Source organism: Antechinus flavipes, chromosome 5 (assembly GCF_016432865.1).
Source record: "Antechinus flavipes isolate AdamAnt ecotype Samford, QLD, Australia chromosome 5, AdamAnt_v2, whole genome shotgun sequence".
Lineage (NCBI taxonomy): Eukaryota > Metazoa > Chordata > Mammalia > Dasyuromorphia > Dasyuridae > Antechinus > Antechinus flavipes.
Genome location: NC_067402.1, coordinates 181,344,284 through 181,364,256, shown reverse-complemented (window position 1 = coordinate 181,364,256; position 19,973 = coordinate 181,344,284). Strand labels below are relative to the sequence as shown.

The 19,973-nt window shown below is 31.6% G+C and overlaps 1 pseudogene; it reads left to right on the top strand.

The window, feature by feature from the left end:
- Nucleotides 1–2,569: 2,569 nt before the first annotated feature.
- LOC127538661 (kelch-like protein 15) overlaps nt 2,570–19,973 on the top strand; it is a 149,398-nt pseudogene continuing 131,994 nt past the window's right edge.

Sequence of the window (19,973 nt, the reverse complement as noted above, 5' to 3'; positions counted from 1 at the left end):
CCCCATGTGTCTCAGAGAGGTCTCTTTAGTAGACCAAAAAAGTCCTTTTGTGGTATTACATCAAGGTAGTAAAATTTTCGAATATGTATACATGACAAGACCACAAAAAGTATTACCAAACCATATTGAAATGCTGCGAGAACTTGCCCTTGAGGCAGTAAAAAGAGATTTTCATCTAACAGGAAAAAGACCCTTACTGTGTTTAACCTCTGAACCAGGAACTACAGAAGTCCTGATGCAAACTTATTGGCCGTGGGCATATTGTGTTCAATAGGCTACACTAAGCCCCCATTCTACATGCTTACTCCTTCCCTTGCTGTCCCATATTCTGATACAGCCCCCTCGTAAGATAACTGTTGATGAGCCTGTGCAAGGCACAAATGTCTTTATTGATGCCATTAAGAACTACTAGGCCTCAATTTATTTTGAGCGCTCAAAAGACATTTTGGTGTTAGAGACCCTTTATTAATCCCCTCAGAAAAATGAGTTTTTACTGTCCTCCAGGCCTGTAGAAGATACCCCAAGCCCATTAACATCATATCAGACAGCTTATATACTATCCAAATGCTCAGAGGTGTTGAGGATGCTGTCCTACGTACAACCTCAGAACTCTTTAATTGCTAACCTTGCTGAATTGCAGCTGATTTTACAAACCAGGGAAGACCCCATTTACATCCTGCACGTATACTCTCACCAATGCTGTGCAGGAGACGTATTTGCTGGCAATGAGGTGGCAGGCTGTGCTTTACAATGCTCCGTTTTCATGGTCGCCACACCCCCTGAATGTGCTCATGATTTTCCCACTTACCCGATAATTCTCTACATCGCCTTTACGGCCTCACCTGAGAACAAGCCCAAGAGATAGGAAGCAGTGTTTTTAGTGTCTTCCGTTTCTCAGTCCTCCACCTAGTAAAGGAGTCAATCTCCTGAGTTTATTCCCCAATGATTTGTGGCAAATAGATGTGACACATGTGGGCCATGTGGCCATCCATGTCTGTATTGACACCTTTTCTAAATTCCTTTGGGCCACAGTGGCCTCCTGTGAGAAAATTCCTTTGATCATTAAACATTTGAGAGGCTTCTCCTCTCATAGAGTCTCTAACTCTATACAGACCAACAATGGTCCAGTTTATACCTCTAAGCAAATGGTCACTTTCTTCACCATGTTCTCTATTAAACTTGTTACAAGGATTTCCTATAATCCACAGGGGTCAGGCCCTGAGGGATGAGAGATAATGAGGCACAGGCAAATTCTATGTGGATGTGAGGCATATCCCAAGAGGGGGTGTCTGACCCCAGGTACCATGTGTCCCTCCTTAGTGCTCTCAAAGTCTAGGATACATCCCTCCCTCTTCTCAGGACAATCCTGTCACGATCTGCCCATTCAGGTTCCTAGAGGACCCCCCTTCCCCCAATCCTCAGGGGGGTATAAATATGTGCTACCTAAGAATAAAGCTCTCTTTCACTTCACCCCTACTTCCTGGTTGGTCTGTCTCTGTGGGATCCAGGTTGGTACCCAAAGACAAGTAAGTGGAGTCTATTCCTGCCATGGATGGAGGGGCAGTTAGAGTAGCTTTAAGGGGAGCTACAAGGATAGAGTAGTGTTAAGGGACACTACAGAAAAGGTTTTCCTTTGAGACTGCACAGGTTCATATACACATTGTGTATGTATATATGTATGTATGTATATAATGTATGTGTATATATAATGTATGAATGTCTATACATACATATAAAACCCAATATTAATATCACTGACATATAATGTAGATTTTCTCTTGATTGGATCTTAAGTTTGAGTTTGTATGAGATCAATGATTACTAGTTCTACTTTTTATTCCTAATAATTTCTATGCTTGATGATTGTTATTATGCTTATGTAAATCTCTAATTTCCTATCCCTCCTAATTTTTTTACTTGTTAACTTGCTTGCTTAGCCTCCCTCACATGGACCAATGTCTTATCTTCTCCCTGTGCTTTTTCCCCTTCCTTTTTATCCCATTTTTATTATGTATCTTAATAACTGGAAACTAAGTGGATGCATATCAGTTGGGTAATGGCTGAATAAGTTATGGCATATGAATGTTTTTCTTAAATCTTTTGTTTATTAATTTTTATTATTATAATCTTTTCACCAGAAATGCTTTAAAAATCTCTATTTAAATTTATCTAATTTAAATATATTTTTAAAATTTTTTTTCTTTTGAAGGAGAACATTTTCAGATGAAGAAATTAAAACTTTTTTAGTCATATTAAAAAAAAAAGCTCTAAATCACTATTGATGAATGAAATTAAAATTAAAACAATTCTGAGATACCGCCTTGGCTAAGATGACGGAAAAGATAATGAGAAATGTTGGAGGGCATGTAGGAAAACTGGGACATTAGGTACAGGACTTGAACCCAGATCTTGTTGACTTCAATGACAACTCTTTGTACACTATACCATGATGTCTCTCTTCATTATTAATAATTTCCGGCTCAGTTTAAAGTTCCTCCAAAACAAATTGAAGTACCTCCAAAGCACTAAATCATTGCCATCTATTTGAAAAGAGCTGCAAACTCGAGGCATGGAAGATATTCATGGTCTTTCTCCATTTATCAAGAAGAAGAATTTCTGGATGCCAAAGAAAATTGAGTATGTTTGGATGCTGTCTTCTCAAACTCTTAATATAGCTCCACAGCACTCATATATTTATGTGGGCAGCCATGACATCCTCATAAATTAGCTATATTTGTTTATTTAATTTTAAAGCATGGTTTGATAATTCCTTTTCACTTACAAAATACTACTATGATTATTTAGGCATAAAAGGAGCCTTTTGTTGACTACTTATATTAGTGAATTATTTAATTATGAATGATTATGAAAAGTTTTGTCATCATTAATCACTTTTCAACAAAAGTTTGAATGAGAATTCCTAATCATATTAACTAATCTTAATCATTCTAAATTCTGCCCTTTAAATTAAAAAAAAAACAAAAGTTATGATTAAATATTTTTGCTTGGGAGCAAATTGCAGAACCAACAATTTAAACTTAATACCTTTGGCACCACACCTGTAACTGAAACTCATTACTTTGAACAATATTTGCCCCCTTAATTACAGCATAACCTACTCAGCCCTCTGACTACAATGGAAGTGTATATGTTACTATGGCATTCTTTAGCTTTGTTCTATTGATTCACTTAAGATTCCATCTAGGGACCCCTTTTAAATGTTTCTTTTTCTCCTTCCTCTTTTCTATCTGTCCTAAATTCCTCCTCTTTATTCCTCTTGTACACATATAAATATGTGTTTAAGAGGCTTACATGTTGAGAACACATGAACATTATTCTTAAGTAAAATCTCATCTTCTACCTGAAGCCTTTTGCAATTTTTTTTTTAATTCAACAGTTTTCTCTCTCTTGATTATTTTCTGGTTATCCTGCATATATTTTGTTTGTACAAAGTTTTTTTTAAATAGTTTCTCTCATTAGATGGTGAGCTCCTTGAGGGCAGGAAATTTGGTGGTGGTGGGGGGGGGTTGTTTGTTTGTTTTCTTTTACTTATCCCAAGGACTTAGCATAGTGCCTGGGAAATTATAAGTATTTAAACATTATTGACTAATTTGCATGCAAGTATTTCTTTGAAACTCTGTGGGTGTATGTTGTGTATACTGAATTGCGATGATACTTACGTGTAATTCCAAGTAACGTAATGGCACACATAGCCACTGACCCATTATTATCTAGAACAAATATCTTGGAGAAGGAAGATAAGGAAGAATTATCATTAAAGAGTGGCAGGTTCTTCATACAAACTACTTAATACAAATTCTCTTCATGAAATAGAATGCCATGTATTCTGAAAAAGGAAAGATTAAATCATATCAAAGCAGTTTTATATTTACTACTGTTCATCAAAACTCAAAAGTGGAAAATGTTTTCTGGATTAAGGCATATGATATAGGACAAAGGACGATAGCATAAAAACAAGAATATTTCTAAATAAAACACACAACTATGTTTCCAGTGTCTCAGTATAAAACTACCACTGTACTACATATTTACATATGTGTATTTCATGTCCTGAGTGCACATTCTAGTTTACTTGAGTTCAACTTATTACAGTTTATCTGTTGGGGACATTTTTGTCCTGCACACTTATTAAAAGAATAACATGAAAAATGAGATGAGAACTAAGACATAAAGATAGAGGCTTCAGAAAGAGGGATGAATCATTGCACATTCAACAATGGATCTCATCAAAATTGTTTTAGCATCAAATACTTTACATTCTATGGTCAATCTATGAACAAAATAGTGACTGAGCTATAGAGTCTTCATATCATTTATCATAGCAGAACTATATCTATTGCATTTCAGGAAAATTACAGAAAATAAAACTGCAATAAAACCAAAAAGCTGGAAACAGAGATGACACCCATGACAACATTTTTAAAAGGATACTGAATGTGTGCAGCCAACCGCTCAATTTATAATTGATGCAACAGAAGATAGATGTCTGTCTTTTGCTGGTGCAATATCCAAGTGCACCTAGAGTAAGACCCAGTGGGGATGCATCAGTGATTGAACACAATTTAATGGGTAAAAAATAATAAGAGAGGGGGGAGTACAATCATAGGAGGGAATGATGGTGGACTCATTTGTCTTTCCTTATGCATTGTCCTTGGCCTGAACCTCAAAACTAAAAGTGGATGTGGCACATACAGGTGACTTGCATAAATATTATAATTTTACAACAAATATTTATGATGCACATTGTAAATTTAAAACATTACTAGCACTCTGAAGATCCACTTGCCTATTCTTTTCAAAGATGTAGCCTAAAATTATTTTATTCCTTGAAAGATAATTTTCAAGAATACCTATGTCCAAAATATACTTAAATTAGGGGGTCATTTTTTCTGGAGATGAGCTTTTAAGAATTTTAGTGGAATCTATGAAAAGATCTTTTCCTCTAAAAATAGATTAAGATGACAATCCTCAGTCAGAGAAGAAAACCAAACTTTTATAAATCAAACCTGAGAATGATAAATTTTAGTGAATTAAAAAAATTATAAAAAACTTCTTGTAAATAGTTATATGCTAATAAAAATAAAAACCTAAAAGCAAAGGAGAAATATTTATTAAAATGTAACTATCCTGATTGACAGAATAGGAAAGAAACCAGTGAATCAAAACAAACTATTTTGAGAAAGAGATAGTGAGTATTGTAAGATAACTGTCAAAGGAAAAGTTTGTCTCTAGATAAATTTATAAAAGGTCCCAGGTCATAGACAGTATAGTGAGAAAGTAACAAGATCAGAAGTATACAGCAGTGATGTGGCTCAAACCACGAGAGTGGAGTAGGATATCAGTCAAGTCTCTGGATTGTTTGTTGGATATGATCAATGAAGACAAAATATTTGTCACAGGGTTTTATTTTTCCTCTATTCTAATGGGGAATACTGGATTACTTTTTTTGGCAGAGAGGCTAGGAACAGAAAGACAAAATAGAAGTGAATTTTGGTAGATGTAAAAAATATCCTATAAAATTTAAGAGAAAACATGTATAGTTAACAAAAGAATCCTCCCTTGGTCATGAAATATACATACATATATATACAATAGATGCATGTGCATATGTATGTACATATGTTGAGTAAGATGTTTGAGTGATGGATTGAGATGAGAAGGAAGGAAGAAAAGGAGGTTCTTGGTGATTGGTCTCAATTTTTCAGTGAAATAAGAGACAAAATTTTTTTGCAAAGAGGAATGAATGAAGAGGTAATCACGGAGACTTGAGGAAAATTTAGAACCACCATTGTGGATGGTGGGATAGTGAATTGATTAGGAGGGATAGAATGATTGTCTTCTACAATGAAGAATGTATTAGATGGCATAAATTTTAGTGGACTCATGCTTTTGTTATTTTTATCACTTCTATTAGTATTGTCAGTTTATAAACAAAGAAGGCTAGAAGACCTAGTGCCCAATAAATTGATAAATGAGGTTTGTCAAAAATGATCAGTGTTAAGAAAAGAAGACAAGGTACTTGAGTAAAGGATAGTATAGAAATAAACAGATTCAGAAAGAGGTCAAGAAAAGCAAGGGAGAAAAGTTTTGTCAGTGGAAAAAAATGTTCCCTTGAAGTTTTAAAGCTGTAATGAAGTCTTGGAAAGAGATGAAACTTGAAGTAGTTAAACTTTGTTAAGGATTTCATTTGGATGTAATCAGATAACATTTTATTTCTATAATATATGTGTTATCACTTAATTATCACAAGATCCCAAAACATAACTATCTCCTCTTTGAAGTAAAGGGCAAAATTTGAGACAAATTCACTTTTCAGGTAAGTTGAAATTCTGATACTTAAAGTATCCAGCTGTCTTAAAGTCATAAGTGATAGAATAGAATATTGGTAATTTCGGTATTTTGTCATCATCCAGGTTTGGGCAAAAATATCTGTCCTGAAGGTCTCTTTAACTGCAAGTAAAGCTTCTTAGATTTGGAAAATGATACCGTGAAGTGTTCCAGAGAGTTACATACTACATAATTACATAGTACAAATCCAAGATAAACCCTACCAGAAAGACTGGACCAAAACTAAAATAAGTGGGAAAATACTTGTAACTTTTATAGATATGGTCATTACCAGATTTACAGAGGCTGGAAAAGCTGTCAGGATTTTTAGCATATTGGTCACACATGACTCTTTAGGAACAAAATTTTTAGAACTCTTGATTAACTTGCCTTTTTGGCCTGAAACCTGTGGGATTATTGGGATAAGAATAATTGTTTTACTTTTCTCACAAAATTTCTGTTTACTGTTTTTCCATGAGAATAGGTGTTTGCCTATGTCTCTCTTTGTGTAGTCTATGCCCATGTTCTTATCTAGTTAGAGATGGACAGAGACAGAAACAGAGATAGAGAAAAGAGGAAAAGAGAAAGAGAGAGAAATGGAAGAAGACAGGAAACTTGTAGAAAAATAATGTAAAGAAAATTAATCATAGACTGAAGTACAGACAGAATAATGAAATAAGTCATAACAAAAGAAGTAAATAGAAAAAAGATAAATCTAAAACAAAAAAATATATATCAATGGATGAAATTTCTTAATAAAATGAAAAAAATCAATTAATTAGAAAATTAAATTCATCAATGTGATGAGCATATGCTAGAGTTTTTTTTTTTCCTTTTCTTTCCAAATAGGCACATATAGAATGAAGTTCAATAACTAAGGAAAAATTCACTCTGCATCTGGTAATCTTGATCATCCATCAAAAATAAGACCTCATTAAATCCCATTAAAGTAAATTCTCAGGATATTAGGAAAGGCAACAAGAGATATAAGATTTTAGAAAAGGCAACAATAAAATTCACAATATGTAAAAACAACAAAATTCATTATTTTGTTATTATATATTATTATAGTCAAAATAGATTTAAATGATCTCATTAAATTTGTAAGCATAAAATTACTTATCAGATAAATTTGCAAAATGAAGCTAACAAAGAAAAAAAAAAAAGGTATAACTCTATTAACATAATTAGATATAAGACTTAAAATTTCTTTCTGAGAACAGGATAAATTAAACAGAAGAAACAAGCAAAAAAAGTGAAATAGTTGAATAGATTGTTCTTAAAATCAACCAATAAGCATTTATTAAACACTGACTAAGTATTAGATGCTTTACAAGAAAGAATGTGGCCTAAATATAATAAGTAATACTTTAAAAAAAAAAAAAAAGAGGAGTAAAGAGCAGCTAGTTGGTGTACTGCATAGAGCATCAGTCCTGAAATCAGGAGGACCTGAGTCAAATTTGGCCTCAGACACTTAACATTTTCTGGCTGTGTGACTCTGGGCAAGTCAATTAACCCCAATTGTCTCAGCAAAAATAAATAAATAAATAAATGAAGAGGAGTGAGTTATGGTAGAGAACTTTAAAATCTACATCACAGGAGAAATTTCTTAACCAAACTAAAGGTTAGAAGAAATGATGAAGTGAGAAGTGAAAATTTTTTATTACACAAAATTGAAAATTTTTCACAAAGATAATACATTTAGAATAAAAAAGATAGCTATTATGTGGGGAAAGAAATTATCAAATCACTTTGAAGAGTTTTTTGATATTGACTATAGTAAAATATGTACTTGCATATATACACATATGAATATAACAAACTCCAAAAAATCATCAAAGGAAAAATCTTTAATATTTGAATAGAAATAGGTAAATTTAAAATATAAAATTGATAAATAGTCTAAACAAGAAAAAATTCAAGAAAATGTACCATAAAAAGCAATAAACCTTGGTTGTTCTGATTTTTAACTAAGTAAAGGAAGATGAAATTACTCAAATTTAAAAATAAGAATTCACAATGGAAAAAGAAAATAAGCATAATACAAAGTCTATTTTGCTGAATCATATACCAGTAAAACTAGGCAATTTAAGGAAAATGTACTCAAAATAATTAAGAAAAAATTCAAAGAAATAAATCACTTATACCTTAACAAACTTAATCTTATAAAAGAAAATTGACAAATTGATTTTATTTTTTTTAATTTTTTTCTAGTTAAGCCCAGTCCACATCCAGTGAAAAACACAACAAAAAGCATCAATAAAGGACATTAAGGGTTTCTTATTCAGCTTATTGAATGTGAATTGACAGAAATCAGGTATCATATCACATAAAACATAACATATTTGATGTATGGCCCTTTATACGCAAAGTTTCCCAAAACATTTTATAGGGCAATGTATACAGTGATTGTGTTAGCAAACCTGACAGTCATTATATGCTCAATAATATATCATGTTACAGTCTTGGAAATCATAGAACATTTGAGTGAAAGAGGTAAGAGTACCTAAAATTCTCAGGATTTATAAACATATACTTTTTGTAATATATACATATATATATTTCTATTTATGTATACATATATATGCATATCCTATCCATAAACATATGTATGTATATGTATATATATATATATACAAATGCAAATCCTATCCATAATCAAGTACATATATATACATACATATATATTTAAAGATGCTGCATTATTTCTTAAAATTTTTTGTTCTCTAAGAGTAACCAACTGGAAATATTTCAAGATTTAATGTAAAACACAGCACCAGTAACAATAGAGTTTCTTTATAAGTTTGAATACTGAGAAAATAGGAATGAAAGAGAAATAACCCTTGCAGACTTCAAATTGCACTATTAAGCAGTAATCATGAAACATTTTTGTTGTCATTTAAAAATAGAAAAACATAAGTTAAATAGAACATATAAAGATGAATCAGAAAAACTTAATTCAATAACAACATGCAAAGGAAATTCTAAGAACATAAATTTCTTTTTTTTTTTTTCATTTAGCTTATCAGATTTGTTGGCATACCATTGGGCAAAAGAGCTCCTAATTATTGCTCTAATTTCCTCTTCATTAGTGGAAAGTTCACCCTTTGCATTTTTAATACTAACAATATGATTTTCTTCTTTCCTTTTTCTTTTTTAAAAGCTTTTTTAATTTTCAAAACATAAGCATAGCTACTTTTCAACATTCATCTTTGCAAAACCTTGTGTTCCAAATTCCTCCCCCCATCCATCCCCTGACCCTGCCCTGACCCTGGCAAGTAATACAATATATGTTATACTTGTGCAATTCTTCTATACATATTTTCACAATTATGCTGCACAAGAAAAATCAGATCCAAAAGGGGAAAAATGAGAAAGAAAATAAAATGCAAACAGACAACAACAAAAAAATGAGAATACTATGTGGTGATCTACACTGAATCCCCATAGTTTTCTCTCTGGGTACAGATGGTTCTCTTCACCACAAGATCTTTGAAACTAGATTCTACTCGACTCTTCAACTTTACCCTCTATGTATCACTTTGGTTTAAGTGCATTTCTTGTAAATAACATATTGTAGACTTCTGGCTTTTAATCTAGTCTGCTTTCCACTTCCATTTTATGGGAAAATTTATGGGAAAATTCATCCCATTCACATTTATAGATAAAATTACTAAGTCTGCCTTTCCCAAGATATGTTTTTCTCTTTCCTTCCCCCTTTTTCCTTCCTCACCCATGTTTTGCTTCTTCTCACTACCTCCCTCAATATGTCCTTCCCTTCCATAACCTCTCCACCTTTTTTATCTCTTTTCCCTTCTATTTCTATTCTACCTTTTATTACCTTCTCCTTTTCTTTTCCCCCTTTCTCCTCCAACTTTTCTATAGGATGAGACAAGTTTCTCTATTAAACTAAATATATCTGATATTCTTCCTTTGAGCCAAATTCTATGAGATTAATGCTCACATATTATTCATTCCCTTCCCTTCTTTCCTTCAACTGTAAAGATCTTTTTTTTTTTTGCCTCTTCATGTTTAATTTACCCCATTTTATCTTCCCTTCCCTCTTCTTCCAGGACAATTCCTTTTCCACCTGTACTTTTTTTTTTATGCCATCACAGTAAAGTCAAATTAAACCTATAACCTCTAAGTATTCCCCCAACAAAGATACAGTTCTCAAGAATTAAGCAGCTTATCTTCCTATATATGAATGTAAACATTTTAACCTTTAAAAAGCATAGTTTTTTCCTTCCTTTTTTACCTTTTTTATGCTTTTATTGAGTTTTGTATTTGAAGATTAAATTTTCTAGTCACCTCTGGTCTTTTCATCAAAAATAAATGAAAATCCCCTATTTCTTTAAATGTCCATCTTTTACCCTGAAAAATAATGCTTAATTTGGCTGGATAGTTCATTTTTGCTACAATCCAAGTTCCTTTGTCCTCCAGCATATCATATCCCAAGCCTGTTGATCTTTTAAAGGAAGCTGCTAGATGCTGGCTAATCTTGATTGTGGCTCCTTGATATTTCAATTGTTTTTTTCTGGCTTCTTGTGGTATTTTCACCTTGATCTGATAATTCTGGAATTTAGCTACAATATTCTTTAGAGTCTTCATTTTGAAATTTTTTGATTCTGCTGGCTCCCTTTCCATGGTGAGTGAGCGCAGCCAAGTTCTGTGTTATACTAGTGTTTATCACTATTTGCCTTCTGTAGTTGTATTGGTGGTCTCACAATTAGTCTGCTGATACACTGGCTTCCAAACCAGGACAGAGAGTTGCTTGCTATATTTTGGCTTTGAGTCTCCCTCTAGATTCCCCGAGTATGCAGAAGCCTCTTGTTCTTAGTCTCTCTGCACTGCATTGCATTGTACCTTTGCTGGCTTCTAAACACCGCCCTCCCACCTGCTTGATTAAGACAGACCTTTCCTGAAGTTATTCCAAAATATCTTCTCCTAGAAGTTTGTTACACTCCAAAATTTTGTGGGTGTTGTCACTACAAAAACTGTTCAGAGGCTTGATCTGGTGTTGAACTGAAGGAAGCCAGGAACAGCTCCAAGACTTATCTATTCTATCCCATCTTGGCTCTGCCCTCCAGAACATAAATTTCTTAGAAAAAAGCTCCCTATTTTACAAAAATAACTGAAAAAACTAGTTGGGCAGAAATTAATCATTCCTTTACAGCAGCTATTACAATAAATTTAAAGTAACTATATAACCTTTATATTAAAAGTTATTAGAGATAAGAAAATTAAATCAGGTACCTTTCACAGTTATGACCATCAATAATCAAACAAGAATAAAAGTGATTACAAAATATCAAAAGATAAAATGGAAAATTTAAGTTGTATAAAATTGAAAAACATTTATATGAACAAAATTAGCATAATTAAAATAAAATTATTCATTTAGAAAAAGCTTCAAGTCAACATTTTGTTAAGGTATTAATATCACATATTTAAAATATGAAAATACAAATATATTATACAAAAAACTACTTTTTAATGGAAAAGCAATCAAAGGAAATGAATATAACAATCCCTAAAAGAAAAACTGCTAAATCATTATCATAATGCAAATATTTTCCAGTTCATAAATAATAAGATAAATACAAAACAAAGAAACTCAGTTTTTATTCAATACTTCCAAAAATGACAAAGATAATAAAAAATAGAGTCAATTTTTAAAAGGTTATAGAAAAACAGGAATACCAGCACCAACGGTATCACTGTGAATTAGTTCATGCATTGTGGAAACCAAATTACTATTAAAATAAGAAAATGGCCAAAGTGTCCATACTTTTGTTCAAGACACTATGTCACTGGCCATATTTCTCATGAAGTTCAATAATAAAATGAGAACTCCATATACAACCCAATAGTCATAGCATCACTTTTAGCACTGGAAGAAATGAAATACCCTTTGAAGCCCCTTTAGTTCTTGAAACACACAAACTGACTTGACACTATACCTCTAGAAAGCTTGATCATAAATCAAATAGTACCTTGGTCAGTGTCTTCTGTTATTAGAAGGAAGCGTCTAAAAAAAAAAAAAAACTGATATATTTTATTTGACTAAAGGCAAAAGAAGAAATCAAGGGCAAACTACATTTATAGAACACTGAATAATTTTAAGTTTTAAGTTTTTTCCATTGTTATAATTTAGAATTATATACTTGATCTTGTGGATAAGATCCATTGAAACACAACAGGGACAGACAAATGGTATAGTATTTGCAAAGGGATATAAATATTGTGAACCTCACTGGATAAATTTATATACTTTAAAACTTTATCCCAATGAAATAAGCACCCCTACCCAACAAAGGATCTAGAACATGGGACTAAAGGGATTTAGCTTTCTTAGAACCAGAGAATTCTCTGTTACTCCAGTGTGCCCTCCAGCCATGAATGGAACTTATAAATACAACTAAGTGAAAAGATGTATCACTGGTTCTCCATTAAAATGCTTATAAAAATGTTGACTGAGTTAATACAGTTTTAACAAAAGGTAACAAGAAATATGTAACTGGATACTCTCATTTTTAAGTACTTATGATTAATGAACACAACTAGTGAATTAAGAGAAGATATTTTTTGGCTTAATTTTTGAATAGATATGTATTGTGAAGAAGTAGAATTCTATAAATACTTGACAGAATCCCTCTGTTTAAGACACTATGTATATATAATATGTATTGATTTCTGTACACCAGGAAGGAGGCAAAACATGTTGGAATATCGACTGAAAATCTAGAAGTGAAATACAAAAGTTTAGTAAACTACTTAGAAATTCCATAATTACATATCATGGATACTTCATTCAAGAAGAGACTTGAAAGGCACTAGACATGATATACAACAAAAAAAGAATATGATGTGAGTTTGACAATATTTTAATGAATAGATTTATTGTTTACTAAGATTAGGGTAATTTAAAATGAGCTAGTTAGGCTCCACAAAACCAGCAATATTTGGAGCCAAATGAAAATCAGTGCCAAATTAGAAGAGATATAAAATAAAGAAGAAAAAATCTTTATAATTTCAGAAACTTCCAACATGTTTAAGTAAGCAGTTAAATCTAAATTAATAAGAAATTGATGCAAATGAATGTACTAATTGTATCTATAACATTATTTTACAGAGCATATAATTTAACTATTAAACACATGATCTCTTTTGCATTGAAACATAACAAATAAAGACAATATTATTTTAGCACTAATATAATTAGTACTTTGCAAAACTGTGAAGAATAATGGAAAGAAGTGCATGGCACAACCTAATAAAATATCAAAAAAAGAAGCATTTGAGAAGGAAATGAGCTTAAATAGAGTTTGGTATGAAAATCCAAGTTAGTATACCATGAGGGTTTGGCATTAAAAATAGTAAGAAATTAATAAATGGATGATTTCTTCTTATTTCTATAACAGTATATTCACTACAATGAAAAGGTGAGTATACCACAATTATACTCAACACTCTAATACCAATTATGCAATATGGGAATCAATTATTATATGTAAGAAGATGATAGAGAAGGGGCATGAATTTGACCAAATTTTCTGACAGGAAATATGCAGGAAATAAAACACATTACTAAACTAAGAAGAAGAATTAGGGACTTGTTACATTTTATTGTGGTTATAGTTATTTTTTATTATTATTAGTGATAATATTTTTATATTTTTATGGAGCTTAGATAGAAATGGCACTGAAACTAGTCAATATCTGAAAAAGAAATCAGCTTTTTTATTACTTTGATCTATTTTAAGTTTGATTAATAGATTAACCTCCTTTTAAAAATTCTAATAGCTGTTTTACATTATATCAAATAAAATACAAAAATCTTTGACTACTTGATGTAAAAAGAAAGAATAAAATTAATCAAAACCAAATTACTATTATCAAAAACTAAAAGAGCAAAAGCAAAACCACTTAAGGAGAAATTAAAACAATTATTAGGAGCTATTGTGAGCAAACATATGCCAACTAAAGTCAATAATCTAAATGAAATGGATGAATATTTACCAAAATATAACTTATTCACAAGTCCAAGTCTTTTAATATTTTTCATCACTTCCTAAACCACAGGAATATCTCAACTTTATACTTTCGAGTAATTTTACATAGTCTAAAACAATATTGATGAATATACCTGGCATAATTATTTTACTCTTGATTAAATCTATCATAACTTTTAACTTTGAGATTAATGCTTACTAGCACTGTTTTTTTTTTTTAATAAATTCTATTCTTGATTATTATTATTATGTTTCTGTGTACTCATCCTCCTGTAAGGTCCCACAATCAGCAGTGTCCCTGCCCCAACTAGAGTCACATCTCAGCAGTACAGTTGGGTCTGGCATTCCTTTTCAGGAGAGATTCTTTCGATCTTCCCTGACTCAGGTGACTATCCACACTGTCTGGAAAGTGAAAATTACTGTGACTGGGACAGAGGCTACCTCCCAACTCAGATAAATCTAGAGCTCATTGCTGAATGTTTCAAAGGAGCTAAACTAGCAATGTTTACACTATACATGGCCAAGCATCCATTTTAGTATTTTTCTTTGGATCTTCTCTGGTTGTCCCATAAGAATCACTGTTAAGCTCCAACTCTTGTTTATTTATATTGCTTTACATTTGCCCTGGGGCACTGTTTTGTTTTGTTTCTGGGGGAAATCTGGAGAGCTTGGAATTTTCTGGTTTATTCTGTCAACTGTCCAGATTCTTCTCTGCCAAATAATTTCAGTACTATATAATTTGTTTGGAAAATAATAGATAAGTAAGAAATCCTACTAAATTTCATGAAATTTTCATGACATAAATATGGTTTTGTTACCTAAACCAGGAAAACCAAAACCAGAGAAACAAAAAGTATAAAATGATCTCTCTAACAGATATTGTTATAATTTTTTTGCAATACAGATTTGTTTTAGCTACTTTTATTTTTACTTTTTATTTGTGGAATAAAACAAGCAATTCCATAACATAGTACATAATTATATAGGAATAGTAAACCTTAAACTAAGCCATACGAACATAGTCTCTTAAACCTAGGGATAGGTTGAGAAGACATTGTCATTTAGTAGCAGATAATTTAGAAGAATGAAATAATCAGAAGATTATTATATAGTTTTTCAAAGATTTTTCAAAGGCTAACTCCCTCTTTCTATTAGAACAAGGTAAATTAAGCAAAGGCTAATCCAAAATCAAGGTTGGTCTCAGGCCAAGTTTTCTTTTCAGTTAGCTGAGGAAAGGTTAGCTAGATGTTAAATTAAGGTCTCCTTTTCTTTTCCTTATTTGAAGTCTAAATCGAATCATGGACTTTGTTTTGCTAAGAAACATAGGAGAGAGGGAACCTTTTGACTGCTGCCTAATGATCATTAATTCCTCTTTCCTAGTATACTTTCTATTTATAAAAAGTATCACTTGAAGGAAAGGATGTTTTGCATAGAATTAAGAAGGTCTAGGATACTTGGTTCTGACTTTTCTCTTTGACATGGGGAATATGTTTTTTTAAAAAAATAAATGTACATGTATAACCAAAAAAAAATGTTGTTGTTTTTACCTGTAACTGGGGGATAGATAGATAGATAAATAGTCTGGGAGAAGCTAACTAGTCAGGTAAGCTGTTTTGTCCAACTGAGCTATGTTCAAAACCAGTTACAATAATTTTTCCAATCCCTCTTTTTTATTGTATTACTCTGTAAATCAGTCCTTGTCTCTGACCTCTGAGCAGTCAGGTGATCTGGTTTGATATGCAAATACTAGCTTTTCAGATTAAATCATAGATGGCTCCTTTACTTTGTCTTCAGATCCCTTTTTATCTCAGATAATCAATTTTAATATATGCTGCTAGAATTCATTCATATTTAATTCATAAAGATAAAATAAAATAGACACTCTTTGCAATTGAATAAAAGAATGAATATCCAAACTTATGATGTAGTAGTAGTAGAAGAAAAAGTAGGAGTAGGAGTAGTAGTAGTAGTAGTAGTAGTAGTAGTAGTAGTAGTAGTAGTAATAGTAACAGCAGCAGCAGCAGAAGCAACAACAGCGCCTCATCCTCACTTTTTGTAATGGAATTCAGAAAAAAAATGAGTTTGGGATACAGTGCTACTCTTTTAATTACTGTTTCATTTTCAAAATTCTAAGGAGTATTCTATAATCAAATAAAATAAATATTGTTGTTTATAGTTGAATGAAGGCACTAGAATGTAAGCACATCCTCTGAAAACTCATTTTAAAATTTTAAAAATAACTCTGTGTGGGTCAGAAACCATTTTAAAAAAAAACTGGAGAGATCTCTAGAAGCAAAGCAAAGTTTATTAAAGTTCTTGCCAGAATCGGGCATCCCACCCATCCAGCAGACAATCGAAGGGAGGAAGCCCCCTAGAGGGCAGAGTCAAAGCTTTTAATCCCTAACGCAAATTCCTCCTCCCACCACTGACCCTCATCCTTATTGGCTGAGGATCTTACATTATAAACTACCCAAGAAATTGAACTTGACCAATAAGTACACAGTTGTCCAAATTTGGTCGAAATAGGGGGGATAACAAGAAGGGGGCTTAAGTATGCCCTTAGGGGGATAACAGGGAGTAGACTTTAAGGAGAATAGCAGGGAGGAGACACTTTAAGTATGCCCTTGACTTAATGCTTAAAGTCCTTCAGGCCTACTCAAACTTTGAAGTAGATGAAGCCTTATTCGATTTTCACTACTGTCTTGAAAGAGCTCACCTTATCTCGTTCAATTCTAATAGCAAACAGATAAACAATGATCTTCTCCCTAGCCAGGTCTCACCAAGTAGAAAAGTTTTTATTCCATGTAGCTCAGAGATTGTGAATATTTAAAATATTTACATTTAATTAAACTATTGTTTTTAAATATTTTATTTATTTGTTTTATTTACTGGTTTGTTTTTTGTAGTGACAAAATATTAGAAACTAAGTGTGCTTCCCTTTGGGAAATAACTAAAGAAATATTACTACATAAATGTAATGGGATATTACTGTGGTATAAATTGTGAAGAAAAATCTGAATGTTGTGAATGCCTGTAATCACTGTAATCTGAAACTAATGGGTAACTTGAGTTTGGGAGCTCTGAATTAGAGAAGGGCTAAAGTCAATCAGGTATCCAGACTAATTCCGGTACTAATATGGCGAGTTCCCATGAGAGGAAGACTTCCAGGCTATCTAAGAAGAGGCAAACATATTTAGGTAAGAAAAACAGTGCACTATAAAGCTTCCATATCAGTCAACATCCTGAGTTGCCACTGCACCCCAGGAGACCTAGTCTCCAAAAACAAAACAAAACAAAACAACAAAAAAAAAAAACTTTGTGTCAAAGACATATGAAAAGACATTTGTGTTCTGATATAAAGTGATGAGAGAACCAAGGGGATTTATATAATAGTTTTGATAATAGAAAATAAAAAATCTTGAAAGACAAAAATTCTAATCACCAAATGATAATCTTTATTTCAGTCAGTCAATAAACATTTATTAAACATATATTACGTGCTAGGAACTACACTAAGTACTGGAAATAAAATTATTAAAAAAAGAAAAGAAAATGTCTGCCCTTCAGGAGCTTACAATCTAAAGAGAAAAGACAACTCACAAAAAGTAGCTGAAAACTGACAGAAAAAAGAAGTGGCATTGGAAGGAAGATTATTAGCTTCAGGATATGATAAAGAAGAAAGACCAAAGGAGTGCAAAGAACTAAATAAGAATGCTGCTTACTTTGCGATAAATAAATAATCAACACATATGCAGAATGAGAAATGCATTTAGTTAGATGATAAATAAAATAATATGTTGTAATTTATTTTACTTATATGATGCAGTGTTTTTTCTCTTTTTTCCTTCATTATTTCTTCCTTTATTTTTAATTGTTTATATCTTTTTTTTCTTTTTTACTTTTCTTTTTATTTTTTCTTTCTTTTTTCCCATTACTCAAATGAAATTTATCTATTTCTCCCAACTGTTCACTATTACAAAAAAATAAATAAATGTAACCATGAATATGTTGTTATAGTTTCCTTAATTTTATTAGAATTAATTTAATAATAGAATCTCTAGGTCAAAACTTAATAAATATTTTAGCCACTTTATTTACATAATTCCAAATTCCTTCCCCAAATTATTGTACTAATTCACACCTCTACTAATATTTCTTTATTGAGCTTTTTTCTCCCTGTAATCCTTCCAATTCTATTTTTCTCTTTTCTCATTAATTTACAAGATATAAAGTGAAACCTCAGAATTGTTTTAATTTGCATCTTATTGTTTTGAAGCATTCTATGATATTATTGTCAAGAGTTTGCAAATCTTTTGAAGTATGTTTGTTTATATTCTTCCCCCATTTCTCAATTACATGAAAAATAATTTGGCACATTCATTTTATTTTGTTTAATTTTTTAATTTTCAATTCTAAGTTCTCTCCTTTCCTTCCTCTTGCCCCTCCCCCCTCATTGAGATGAGCAAATTAGCATAATTATACATGTGCAGTAGTGCAAAACATTTCCATATTAGCTGTTACAAAAAAAAAGAAAGAAAGAACGAAAGAAAAGAAAAGAAAAGGTTAAGGGGAAAAAAAAGTATACTTTTATCTCCACTCAGATATTTTCTTTCTCTGGAGGTGGAGCTTTATCATTCATGAATCTTTTACTACAATTGTCTTGCATCATTGTATTACTGCAAATAGTTATGTCTTTCACAGTATTGATGTTACTATGTACGAATGTTTCCCTGATTCTGCTCACCTCAATTTGCATCAATTCATATAAATCTTTTTTAGGTTTTTCATACTTTTTTAGGTTCTTAGTACTCCACTACAATTATATAATAAGAATTGTTCAGTCATTCACCATTTGATAGAAATGCCCTTGATTCCAATTCTTTGCCAATATAAAAAGAGCTGTATAAATATGTTTGTAAATGTAGATCCCTTTCCATTTTTTTACTCCTTTTGGGGTACAAACATAGTAATGGTTATTGCTGTGCCAAAAGGTATACACAGTTTTACATTCTTTGAGCACAGTTCTAAATTGTTCTCCCCAGTGGTAGCTTCAGTTCATAGTTTCACAAATAACATACCACCCAGTTTGACATGTCTCTTCAAAAACTTATTTTTCATCCCTATCATATTAACCAATTTGACAGATGTTTTAATTTGTATTTCTTTAATCAATACTGATTCATTAATTTTTACATGTGACATAGATAAATTTTATTTCTTCATCTGAAAATTGCCTGTTCATATTTTTGGATCACTTATCAATTGTGGAATTATGAGTATTCTTATAAATTGTTATAAATATACCTCTGTTCCTCTGTATTTGAAAAGTGAAGCCTTTAATCAGAAAAAATTGCTGTATTCTCCCTCCTTTTCTGCTTTTTAAGTAATCTTGGCAGCATTGGTTTAGTTTATGCAAAAATGTTTTTAATTTATGTGATTAAAATTATCCCTTTTACACTCTCTACATCATTTTTGTTCACAAATTCTTCATTCATTCATAGATATGACAGGCAAAGTATCCCATGTTCTCCTAATTTGCATATGATTGTTACCCTTTATGTTTAAATCAGATACAAATTTTCACTTTATCTTGATATATTATTTGAGATG